This window comes from Pinus tabuliformis, chromosome J, assembly GCF_031772625.1.
Source record: "Pinus tabuliformis cultivar Carrire ecotype Pingquan chromosome J, CPIR1, whole genome shotgun sequence".
NCBI lineage: Eukaryota > Viridiplantae > Streptophyta > Pinopsida > Pinales > Pinaceae > Pinus > Pinus tabuliformis.
In genome coordinates, this window is record NC_142295.1 from 924841803 (window position 1) to 924849550 (window position 7748).

At 40.2% G+C, this 7748-nt stretch overlaps 1 pseudogene; it reads left to right on the forward strand.

Moving 5' to 3' along the window:
- Window positions 1-6713: 6713 nt before the first annotated feature.
- Window positions 6714-7448, forward strand: LOC149229790 (protein DAMAGED DNA-BINDING 2 pseudogene; annotated as a pseudogene).
- Window positions 7449-7748: the final 300 nt, after the last annotated feature.

The following is a 7748-nucleotide window of genomic DNA, read 5'->3' on the forward strand; positions in this document are numbered from 1 at the left end:
TTTGGTAATCCCTCTACCTAGATTTCCAGAGCAGTCCCTTTCGTTCCTTTTCAGACTCCTTAATGGAAAAGGTCCATCTGAGCACTTGTCACTTCAGGCTCATTAAAAATCGAAGGCGACTAGAGTCATATTTTGTTTTTTCTCGACTCTTAAAAATTGAAAAAACAAGTTGTGTCAAAGCATCTAAAATTCATCTAATTCAGAAACATCATTCCCCTTTATTTTTAGTTGATCGAGTAATCCACAATCATGGAAGAAAGTCAATTGAAACCCTGTCGTTCACGGAGGCTTACAAGTCAACCGTCTTTGTCTCCGGAATCGAAGCTAGTACGGACAAAGCGAACTCGTTTAACCGGTTCCAAATCTCCTGTTAAAGTTAGAACAAGTGTTCCAACAACATCAGAGATTCCGGTTACTCCAAACATTTCTGGTATCCCTGCCTTTATAGAAGAAGTTCAGTGGCCACAGAAGGACAGTGGTATTGATCCTAGTCTGAGGGTAAACACTTGTATCACTGAACCTGTTCCATCTACAACCGGTTCGGAGAGTGTTGGCCCCCAAACATCTGTTGTTGCAGATTCCATACCTTCTTCAGCACCAGAAATATTCTATGGACCTTGTCAGACTCTGCCTTGTCAAGTCAAATGTGAGATTGATTCTTCTTCAAAACCCTGTTTTGAAGAAGAAATAATTAAATGTGGTATTTTAGAATATGCAATTTGTCAAAATGTTCCAAAGCTCTACAGTTCTTCAAATGGCAGCAGTTTCATCAGCTCCTATCTCTACATTCGAACGAAACAAAAAGTTGGCATTTACATAAAGGGCTTACAGATGCATGATAGTGGCATGTATACATGTGGGTACTTAAAACTGTGGGCACAAGGAAAGATTTACATCAACCAACCACAAGCATGCTACGCAGCTTGCACTTGCAGGCAATACAGCAAGAGACCAAGACATTTGCATTACAGCAATTTTATACCATTGCCATGGTATGGCTCAGGTTATAAAGCAGTTATATGTTCTTTTTTCTTTTTTAATTTCTAGCGGGGAATATAGCTCAGGAACTACGGAGATCAGGCAACCTAGAATGAGACCAACATTTGCACTACAGCACATTTTATATGATTCCCATTGTATGATTGAGGTCAGAGAGTAATTGGCAGCTGGATGATGTTATAGCGTGTTGGACCTCCCACTTTTACAGGTCTGAAACAACTAGAAACATGCCATGTACCTGCCAATGGGGAATAATCAACAAGCAAGGCCTCTTTAAATCCTTCTTCTCCTTGATGATTCATTGGTGAACAGGATGCAATCAGTTTGGTAGAGTAAGAGCAGTCATTGGCTTCGAAGGCAGCACTATTGATTAATCAGTTACTGGTCAAGAAGCACTTTACACAGGGGAAGCGTTGACAGAGTCTACACCTATAGGAGGTCCGAGCTAAAAAATGCTGGCCAACTAAAGGCCTGAGAATGGGACTAAGAGACCTTTCAAGAATTTCATCTATCTTGCAGTTTCATATTGAGGATGGACATATGCAAGGGACATTTAACCCGTTGTGATTATTCTAACTGTAATTCCAATATAGCCTCAAGATTCTTACGTCAGTAACTCCAAGTAACACTCTCAATTTTTAGACAATATGACTCCATTTTAGAGCAGAACTGTGAATTTGTTGACTTATTTGATAACATGAAATTATCTAGATGTCGGAAAATTTCTAGAGTTGCTGGGTGGGAGTCACTGGAAATTCCCTCTTTCTCTACTTTACTCGAGGCTGGGAGCTTCAACTTTCCACTGCATATCCAGTGTTGAGGCTTGGGATTTGACGATGGGACTACTTGAGTGCGTGGTCACGATGTTCTAGTCTCTATATGGGTATCAGAGAACAAGGGTGAGGCCTATTAATAGTAAAGCTGAATGTCAGAGGATATCTTATTTCTGAGCTACCACAGGTGACCACTTTTGATAAGTGCATTTTACTTGTCTATGTGCTTAGAAACAATATTTTGTTCATGAAGTTTTGTTGTTGGCAACTGTGCTCTGTTTTGTTGTGTCCCACGGAAAGTTGATTCCATAATAGCTGTTATGAGTGATATTTGTAAACTATTTATTGATTTGGGCTTGGGGATTAATGATGCTTGGTGGGTCTACCCTAATTTCGGGTTTAGTCTCAATGATCCTGATGCAGACTCTGAGAAATGACTATGCAAAGTGCAAAGTATGCTCGCGAAGAAGATGATTTGGGTAGCAATAGCTGGCTCATGAATATGGCCCAAGAGGTGTGTAAACGGAAAGACCATGAGGCAGGGTTCAAAGGAGCTACCTATATTGATTGCCTTCAAAAGCCATGTTTCTTATGTAAACAGCCTGGGCACACCACGATGACATGCCCACATCGCATAGCGACAGAATATGGGGTTGTCCCTGGCCCCCGCAAATATGTCCAGAGTGGATTTGACTTTGTATTTGAACGACAAATGAGAAATCATATCAATATGTTCAAGCCAACTTATGTTATTCCCAAACAGGTTGACTCTGCTATCATCAAGTTACATAGTAGACAGATAACTTGCTTAGAATTTCACCCTACTAAGAACAATATTATTATGTCAGGAGATAAGAAAGGTCAAATTGGTATTTGGGACTATGAGAAAGTGACATAGAGGACAGTTTACGATACAGTACATTCCTTCGTTCTGAATTGTATGAAATTTCATCCCGTGAAGGATGATTATATATACACATCAGGATCTGATGGAACACTTAGCTGCACTGACATTGAGACGGGAGTTCCAATCCTCCTGATGGACTGCAATCCTGATGGATGGAATGGACTGGCAACATGGAGAATGCTATATGGCATGGATATCAATTCAGAGAAAGATCTTTTACTGGTTGCGGATAACTTTGGGATCCTTTGGAGATTTTGTGGGATTACGGGCGATGTGGCTCTTAGAAGGCGGATTGTGAGCTATTGTTGATGCTACCATATTGCATGTGATTGGACGTGTTGGAGTTCGATGAGTGGCATATTATAACTCTGGCTTGGTCATCTTTGGTGTCGTTTTTCTAATTTTGGATATGGTTATTCATTGGACGTGTAAAAATCTGTAAATACCCTTTTGATCCATGGACCAAGTGCATCCATAGGGGAGAGAATAAAAGTCAAAAGCCAAATTTAAATACAGATAACTATCCCAGCACAGAAACCAAATTAGTTGGTCTATTTTGGGTCTTCAGTTGCAGTCCAGAAAATTCAGCTACAGGTTCTGCCAATTCATTTGTTATCAACGAACAAATTGTAATGTTGTTCCTTTAGAGCAGACTTTTTCCTATTTTTAAGATTTTATGTGAAACAGCACCCCCGTTTTGGGGTCGATTTGTTTTTCCCCTAGCAGCGTTTATTTAAGGTATTAAAAAATCATTTGTAAGGAAAGAGGAGAGAGTTTTGAGCGCTGGTGGAGGAGAGAGAACAGAGCTTCATTGTACAGATTTTGACAGAGATTTTAATTAAAAAATGCAGCTCTGACCCCTGAGATTCCTGTGGTATGAGATTTAACATTTGTGTCCTCTTTTGTTTCATATGTAGCCTGTTATGTGTTCATGTCATTTCATGATCGTTTCCATTTGAACAAATGAAGTGTTAAGGTAGAATTCATAATTTATATGCTCTGCCTTTAAGTTTGTTCATATTTAATGTTTTCTTCTGTTTGACAAGGATTCATCTTCTATGCCCTTGTCAGCTCCTCAGCAGTCTTGCCATTCCATTTAATCTCAATTTGATGTTAAACTTTCTTGCCTACCTTGCCTCAGGGGATAATCTGTGTTTTTTATTACATTTCTCTGTTCAAGTTGTTCCTTTGCCCCATGCAGCCCAGAAAAACCCCATCATTTTATTAAAAACCCCTTTCTTATCAATTTACTAGCCTAAAATCAGTGTTCTTTATTGGTCATCTCAGCCCTTTGAAGACCTTTTGCCAAGATAGACCCAGAGAGAGCCCTCTCCTGTCCTCGTAGGGCTAGCTACGAGGCTAAGTGGTTTGATGTTGCCTTGGATTTTGCCTTCCTCAGCCTGAGGCCAAATTCGAGTGCTAACATATTGGTGACCATACTGGGGAGAACATACGACTTGTTGATTGTCTTGTCCCAGTACATGAAATCAAATTGCAGATCTAATGTTGATGGTGGATAGCAGTCAGACACATATGCAGGCTGAGCCATTCACCTGGCAACTCCATTTCGATCCAGACAGTCCAGTGCTCGCTGATCCATTTATGCAATGGTGGGGTATGTGGCAAACCCTGCACTTTGTGAAGCTCTAAACGAAGTTAGAGAGTGGTTAGTGGATATTGAAATTAATGAAGAATTTTTCAGTGCCTTCCTCCAATGTTTGAAATCTCCGAAGTTTCATCTTGAAACTAAAACTGGTGTCTGTGAGTTAACTGTTGAAAAACTTGAGAAGGAGATTCAGTATTTAGATGAGAAAATCCAGTCATATGATTTCCAAGACCCTAAAAAGTTCTTGGAAATCCTTCCTCCATCGAAACAAGAAATAACAGACTTGCCTACAGATGTTTACATTGACAATGTGCAGCTGGAAATATGTATTGTAGAGTTGGGGAAGCCAACAGAGTCTGGCTTTCGCGATCCTATGGCAACATACATGGAAATGTTTTCAGTTCGATTGATAGATCAGGCTGTCTTGTACATGACCAGGCTCATTACGTGCATGAAGGGCTGCCAGCAATTACATCTGTGTCCTGGCGGAAGCATTCTCGAGCGGCATCATTCTCAGGTTTACTTGAATGGTTGATCTGGCACTTCAGTATTACCTGATCTAGTGTTTTTACAGCAAAGTAGGGTAGATTTTGTAAATAAATAAGCAGCCATAAGGCAGCATTTTGTTCCAGTTTCATTATAGTTTTAGTGTGAGGTTTGCTGAGTCAGTTTTTCAGTCTTTTCAGTCAAGTTTCAGTCCATAAATGAGTCGGAAGTCTCATGTTGTCTGTTGAAATCATGACTCCATTGCCCAATGGATGGAGGCACTGTCTGCTCTCCCAAAGATCTGCAGTTCTTGGCACCTCCAAGAAGCGGCAGCTGCCATCCCTAGTGGAGCCGATGTTAGACTCCGTCTTGTCAAGTCAAATGTGAGATTGATTCTTCTTCAAAACCCTATTTTGAAGAAGAAATCATTAAATGTGTTTTTTTAGAATATGTAATTTGTCAAAATGTTCCAAAGCTCTACAGTTCTTCAAATGGTAGCAGTTTCATCAGCTCCTATCTCTGCATTCAAACAAAACAAAAAGTTGGCATTTACATAAAGGGCTTACAGTTGCAAGACAGTGGCATGTATACATGTGGGTACTTAAAACTGTGGGCACAAGGAAAGATTTACATGAACCAACCACAAGCATGCTACGCAGCTTGCACTTGCAGGCAATACAGCAAGAGACCAAGACATTTGCATTACAACAATTTTATACCATTGCCATGGTATGGCTCAGGTTATAAAGCAGTTATATGTTCTTTTTTCCTTTTTAATTTCTAGTAGGGAATATAGCTCAGGAACTACGGAGATCAGGCAACCTAGAATGAGACCAACATTTGCACTATAGCACATTTTATATGATTCCCATTGTATGATTGAGGTCAGAGAGTAATTGGCAGCTGGATGATGTTATAGCGTGTTGGAACTCCCACTTTTACAGGTTTGAAACAACTAGAAACATGCCATGTACCTGCCAATGGGGAATAATCAACAAGCATGGCCTCTTTAAATCCTTCTTCTCCTTGATGATTCATTGGTGAACAAGATGCAATCAGTTTGGTAGAGTAAGAGCAGTCATTGGCTTCGGAGGCAGCACTATTGATTAATCAGTTACTGGTCAAGAAGCACTTTACACAGGGGAAGCATTGACAGAGTCTACACCTATACGAGGTCCGAGCTAAAAAATGCTGGCCAACTAAAGGCCTGAGAATGGGACTAAGAGACCTTTCAAGAATTTCATCTATCGTGCAGTTTCATATTGAGGATGGACATATGCAAGGGGCATTTAACCCGTTGTGATTATTCTAACTGTAATTCCAATATAGCCTCAAGATTCTTATGTCAGTAACTCCAAGTAACACTCTCAATTTGTGGACAATATGACTCCATTTTAGAGCAGAACTGTGAATTTGTTGACTTATTTGATAACATGACATTATCTAGATGTCAGCAAATTTCTAGAGTTACTGGGTGGGAGTCACTGGAAATTCCCTCTTTCTCTACTTTACTCGAGGCTGGGAGCTTCAACTTTCCACTGCATATCCAGTGTTGAGGCTTGGGATTTGACGATGGGACTACTTGAGTGCGTGGTCACGATGTTCTAGTCTCTAGATGGGTATCAGAGAACAAGGGTGAGGCCTATTAATAGTAAAACTAAATGGCAGAGGATATCTTATTTCTGAGCTACCACAGGTGACCACTTTTGATAAGTGCATTTTACTTGTCTATGTGCTTAGAAACAATATTTTGTTCATGAAGTTTTGTTGTTGGCAACTGTGCTCTGTTTTGTTGTGTCCCACGGAAAGGTGATTCCATAATAGTTGTTATGAGTGATATTTGTAAATTATTTATTGATTCGGGCTTGGGGATTAATGATGCTTGGTGGGTCTACCCTAATTTCGGGTTTAGTCTCAATGATCCTGATGCAGACTCTGAGAAATGACTATGCAAAGTGCAAAGTATGCTCGTGAAGAAGATGATTTGGGTAGCAATAGCTGGCTCATGAATATGACCCAAGAGGTGTGTAAACAGAAAGACCATGAGGCAGGGTTCAAAGGAGCTACCTATATTGATTGCCTTCAAATGCCATGTTTCTTATGTAAACAGCCTGGGCACACCACGATGACATGCCCACATCGCATAGCGACAGAATATGGGGTTGTCCCTGGCCCCCGCAAATATTTCCAGAGTGGATTTGACTTTGTATTTGAACGGCAAATCAGAAATTATATCAATATGATCAAGCCAACTTATGTTATTCCCAAACAGGTTGACTCTGCTATCATCAAGTTACACAGTAGACAGATAACTTGCTTAGAATTTCACCCTACTAAGAACAATATTATTATGTCAGGAGATAAGAAAGGTCGAATTGGTATTTGGGACTATGAGAAAGTGACAGAGAGGACAGTTTATGATACAGTACATTCCTTCGTTCTGCATTGTATGAAATTTCATCCCGTGAAGGATGATTATATATACACATCAGGATCTGATGGAACACTTAGCTGCACTGACACTGAGACGGGAGTTCCAATCCTCCTGATGGACTGCAATCCTGATGGATGGAATGGACTGGCAACATGGAGAATGCTATATGGCATGGATATCAATTCAGAGAAAGATCTTTTACTAGTTGTGGATAACTTGGAGATTTTGTGGGATTACGGATGATGTGGCTCTTAGAAGGCGGATTGTGAGCTATTGTTGATGCTACCATATTGCATGTGATTGGACGTGTTGGAGTTCGATGAGTGGCATATTATAACTCTGGCTTGGTCATCTTTGGTGTCGTTTTTCTAATTTTGGATATGGTTATTCATCGGACGTGTAAAAATCTGTAAATACCCTTTTGATCCATGGACCAAGTGCGTCCATAGGGGAGAGAATAAAAGTCAAAAGCCAAATTTAAATACAGATAACTATCCCAGCACAGAAACCGAATTGGTTGGTCTATTTTGGGTCTTCAGTTGC